The sequence below is a fragment of the Carlito syrichta genome, unplaced genomic scaffold (genome assembly GCF_000164805.1).
Source record: "Carlito syrichta isolate Samal-C Ts95f unplaced genomic scaffold, Tarsius_syrichta-2.0.1 Scaffold304549, whole genome shotgun sequence".
NCBI classification, from domain to species: Eukaryota; Metazoa; Chordata; class Mammalia; order Primates; family Tarsiidae; genus Carlito; species Carlito syrichta.
In genome coordinates, this window is record NW_007248645.1 from 731,560 (window position 1) to 737,142 (window position 5,583).

At 39.7% G+C, this 5,583-nt stretch overlaps 1 pseudogene; it reads left to right on the forward strand.

The window, feature by feature from the left end:
* The first annotated feature begins 161 nt into the window (after positions 1-161).
* Positions 162-701, forward strand: LOC103262541 (annotated as a pseudogene).
* The last annotated feature ends 4,882 nt before the right edge of the window (positions 702-5,583 follow it).

Sequence of the window (5,583 nt, forward strand, 5' to 3'; positions counted from 1 at the left end):
AGTCCTCTTTTGATGGGCAGCATGATTGCTTCCAGGTTCTTGCTATTGTGAACAACGCTGTGATAAACATACGTGTGCAGGTATCTATTTGTTAAAAGGCAGTCACTACTTAGCTTCGCTGTCCCTGGCGGATCCCTGAAGGGCCCTGGTAAGATGACCCAAACAAAGAACAGCAGCTGAAACTCCTGCAACAAGCCTTGCAAGGAATGCAGCAGCATCTACTCAAAGTCCAAGAGGAACACAAAAGAAAAGAAGCTAAACTTGAAAAAATAAAAGATGACAAGTTACAGGTGGAAAAAATGTTGGAAAACCCTAAAGAAAAGGAAAACTGTGCTTCTAGACTGGGTGCATCCAGCCGGGATAGCGACTATCCTCTTGAGAAGACCATGAACGGCAGCCCTGTCAAATCTGAACGTGAAGCGCTGCCAGTGGGGATTATCTCTACATACCTTCATGTTCACCCATTTGGAGCAAGCATTGAATACATCTGTTCCTACTTGCACCGTCTTGATCATAAGATCCGCACCAGTGATGTCAACTGTCTCATGAGCAGACTCCAGCATACCTTCAAGCAGATGACTGGAGTTGGAGCCAGCCTGGAGAAGAGATGGAAATTCTGTGGCTTTGAGGGCTTGAAACTGACCTAAATCTCTTTGCCTAATAGCTTGGGATCCTGAAAATAAATGTGTTTGGGACAAGCTTAAAAAACAAAACAAACAAACAAAAAAAACGGCAATCACTAAATCAGCCCACACACAGGGGAGAGGACTTAAACTGTTCCTCCAGGATGGAAGAAGAGAGATTTTGTGAACACATGTCAAAACCACCACAGTAGTTGCCTATTTGGGGAAAAACATTTATGCTATGTAGATATTCTGTGTCTCTAAAAGTTTTGCCTTCTAATTTTAACATCAATCAACAGATTGTGCCAAGAGCAATTATCACAGAGGTGTTCTAATGGTGATTTTTCTATTTCCCTCACCCCTTCTATATTTATTCATTGGAATTCTTCTGCACAGAAAAGTTATTCTGTTTTTATATGTACTTACTTATGCATTTGTTTATTCGGTCATTTACTTATATCAGCATTAATTTAGAGACATTTATTTCATTCTGTGATGTCATATCTTAAAACCTCTTTGCTAAACCCAAAGTCACACAGATTTTCTCCTATTTTTCTTCTAGAAGTTTAGAGGTTTATGGTTTTAGGATTTATACTTTTGTATATAAGTGCCAAGTTGCTTTATTTTATTTTGTTTTTCATATGGAGAGCCAATTGTTTCTGCATCGCTTATTGAAAAGACTATTTTTGATTCAATGAATTGCCATTTCACCTTTGTCAAAAATCAATTGGCTATATTTATGTGAATCTATTTCTCAACTCTTTATTGTATTTCATTGCTCTATATGTCTATCTTTTCCCAATTCCTCACTGTTTTAATTACTGTAACTGTGTAATATGTTTCAAATTCAAGTAATCTAAGTCTTCCAACTTTGTTCTTTTTCAGAATTATTTTGCTTATTCTTATTTGTTTGTCTTTCCATACAAATTTTAGAATCAGTTCATCCATACCAATAAGAAAATCTCACTGAGATTCTGACTGGTATTGTGTTGAATCTATAGATGACACTAGAGAAAACTAACATCTTAATAGTAAGTCTTCTGATTCATGAACATGGCCTATCTCTCCACTAACTTGTGTCTTGCTTTTTTATTTGTTTCATTGTTGTTTTAGTTTTCAACACACAGATTCTGCACATATCTTGTTCAATATTTTTGGTGCTATTAAAAAGAGTATTATTTTTTAATTCTCAAATTCCAAATGTTCATTGCTAATATATAGCAACATGATTGACTTTTGATTATTGATCTTGTATTCCATTATTAAACTTACTTATTAGTTCTAGAATCTTTTTTGCAGATTCTTTGGGATTTGCTATGTAGACAATCATGTAATGTACACATAAAAGACCATTTTATGTCTTCCTTTCCAAATTATATGCTCTTTTTTTCCTAGCCTTATCGCATTCGCTAGACATTCTGGTATTATGTTGAAAAATGGTGAGAAAAGACATTTTTTCCTGATTTTAAAGGGGGGAAAAAATATTTCATTTCAATGTGACTTTATTTTATAGTCATATGCTATTGAGACAAAAGTATTTGATTAATTAAAAGAGAAATTCTAAAATCATGCCGTGATATGATCTGTTGGGAAACTCTAACACATCTCCATTTGGCTTTAGTAGATCAAGCTGGCAAAATTTTTATGAAGTTCATAATATGATGAAATAATATAAATAATTACATCTTAACGATTACATCTAGAAGTAGATGTATATATAAGTCATATTTAAGTATATATAAATGTAACATTAACCTTGAGGAAACTTTTCATGAAAGACCCTCTAGTAAGGGGCCCACATAACACTCTCCAACATACCTACTTGCATATCATTGGTTCCCAGGCTCCCCTGGGTTCTGATGGACAACACCAAGGAGGTAGGTGCTCTGACTTTCCTCAAGCCCTGTCTTGCCAACAGAAAGACACAGTCCGCTCCACAAGACAAAGCCAAATCAGTTCTCCAAACAGCTTTGGAAAGAAAGGTTGGCACATGGAAAGGAAAACAAAAGCCTCCTGGTGTTATACTCAATCCTTTCACCAGAAAGACCATTTGTAGGTCTACGCAGAACAGAAATGCATTTATATGTGCACCATGAGACATGTCTGGGAAGGTTCACAGCAACACTATTCATAATTACCAAAAAATTTGTTCAGTCCATATGTCCATCTATGGTAGACAGAGCTGGCACAAGAGTGAGGTGAGACACTCCTCAGAAGCAAAAGTAAAGGAAGAGCCAAAAAGCCCATCATCATGATACATAACATTTTAACACAATATTTTTAAAATCAAAATTAATGCAAAAAAAAGATGAATTAAAAACATCAGATTTGTAAGTAAAGGCAGAATCGGTATTGTTGATTTTTCCTTTTGCCTCAGACCCCAATATGGCTCAGTGTGGAACTGATACTACTATTCTACAGTGGACAAATAAATTGTAATATGCAGTGGGATGCTGTAGGGAATGAATGAATGAACTACAACTGCACACAATCATATGCACGAATCTCACAGACAGGATGCTAAGTAAAAGGAGCCTCCACTCAGAAGTGCTGGCACTAGTGATTCTATTGACATTAAGGACAAAAACGGGCAAAACTGATCTGGGAGAATATTAGAAGTCAGGCTACTGGCCCCCTTGGAAGGCAGCATGAAGAGGCTTCTGGGACTCTAGGAATATTCCATTTCTTACTGTATGTGACATGGGTTTTTTTCACTTTTAGAGAATCCATCAACCTGTTCTTTATGATATGTATACTTTTGACATGTGCTCTACTTTAAACAAGTTTCAAAGCGTTGTCTTGCTCAGAAGCTAAAATATGGAGAAACAACTTCGAATTGAGATGAAGCCCCTGGAGAAGGAGAAAGAAAAGCAATTAGAGCTGGGACAGGAAGCTTTTAGGGCACTACTTTATTTCTGGGCTTCTATCCTTGGCTAACCCCAAAGCCAAAATAAGTAAAGTGAATACTTCATTAGCAAGCATGGCTAGCACCCAACGGACACCATGTGTTCCACCCATTCAGAACATTGGGCTGCAGGAGCTAACCCCCCCGGTGGCATCATTCACCAAGTATTAATTACAATTGCTGCTTGCTCAGATTTTTCTGGGGATAGGACAGGACAGCCCAGATTTCATCCAAACTCCAGAGGAACCTTTCCTCTAGACACCGGACCCTGCCATATCAGACAGGACAAGGCTTCCAAGCAGAGGGCAAGGCAGACTTCCAGGAGACTGGCAGCCACTGGCCAGCTCTGCCAAGACCCCATGAGGCTGTCTGTGTGACCAGCCCAGAAAGAGGCAGCCCTCCTATAGCTCCCCACAGAAGCCACAGGTCGTATGGCGGGACGGGAGCCACCGGAAGCAGGAGAGGGCTATTCCAAACTGTGACTTGGGAGCAAGCATGGGAAATTGTGGTCTACTTCCTCAGTAGGAGCAGAGTCTTTCCTGGCTACCAATGGTGCCCAGCCTCACTGCCAATACTGCAGAGGTTTTTCAGTAGGAAGAGCCTGCTGTTTTGGATCTTAATGGCCCCCGAGAAGGAGAAGGCAATAGGCAAAGAGAATGGTTAGCAGGCTTTTTTCTTGGGTGTCTAGGGAACACTAACAACGCTATCGCCAGGCTCCTTGAAAGGAAAATGGCCACCCAGGCATCCCTTCCTGAACCCAGGCCTGTGGGTGGTCGGCAGCCAGCTCAAGTGCTGTTTCCAAAGCAATTTCCAACAACAGCTGAAGTCTTCAGTATAGGCTAGTCTCAAGGACATAACACTCAGTGAAATATGCTAGTCACAAAAGGACAAATACTTCATGATTCCACCCACAGGAAGTACCTAGAGTAGTCAAATTCATACAGGCATAAAGTAAAAGGGTGGCTGCCAGAGGCAGGGGTAGGGTGGAGGGGGATGGGAAGTTATAGTTTAGCGGGCATGGGGTTTCTGTTTGGGAAGATTAAAAATATCCCAGAACTGGGTACTGATGATGGTTGCACAACGATGTGAATATGTTTAATGCCACTGAACTGTACAATTAAAAATGGAATAAGTGGTAAATTTTATGTTACATATACTTTACCACAATTTTCCTTTAAAAAGTAGCTGGGGGAAGTGATATCCCCAACTACGTCCACCATGCTGCTAAGTCATCTTATCCTTTATGACCTCTCCTCCTCAGGTTTGTGTCCTAACCCAGGTCTACCAGTAAGCTCAGCTCTAGTTTTCTAGAAGGTACATTTGGGCTAGTAAAGACCTCTCTTTCTCATCCTTCCCCCCACATATCTCCTCCCCACACACCTATCAGAGAAGTAGGTTGACCAGGAGAATTAATCCACAGGATTGAACCAAAATATAAAAGAAAGAATTGAGAGATAATTCTGAACAAAATGGCAGGAAAAGGAAGATAGGTGGTCAACCCTGGACGGTATATCCAATAATGTTTTCTGCAGAACCCTTTATGCCACTACTTCCTTTCTTCTGCTTTTTCCTTACCAGATATTTCTTCCCCAAGCCTGCCCTCAGGTCTTCCTGCTCAAGAAAAAAATCCTTTTTTTTTTTTAAGGAAAGAAAGCAATGCTCCTTCTGGTGGAGGTGTAAAGTAAAAGTTTTCACTCGTTAACTCTGGCAGGGGTACTAACTCACAGATGTTATCTTTGAACACGGCCTTAGGAGAAATCTAGCTGCAGGAGTAAACAAGAGGGCAGGAGGACTGGAGGTGTGAGGAGGTCTTTAGAAACTTCCAAAGGAATATTTAATAGCCGTCCACTCATCAACCCCTGGCAACCCTGAGCTTTCTCTCTGCAAAGATTTATTTCTAATAGGGCCCACTCACAGATTCCTGAGCGTAAGAAAGAAGAAAAACCCAAGAATTCTGGAAAAATAAACATGACAGCTACATTTTTTAGCATTTACTATATAAAATACATTATCCCATTTATTCCTTCCAGCTGTCTTATAAGGAAGAATATTATT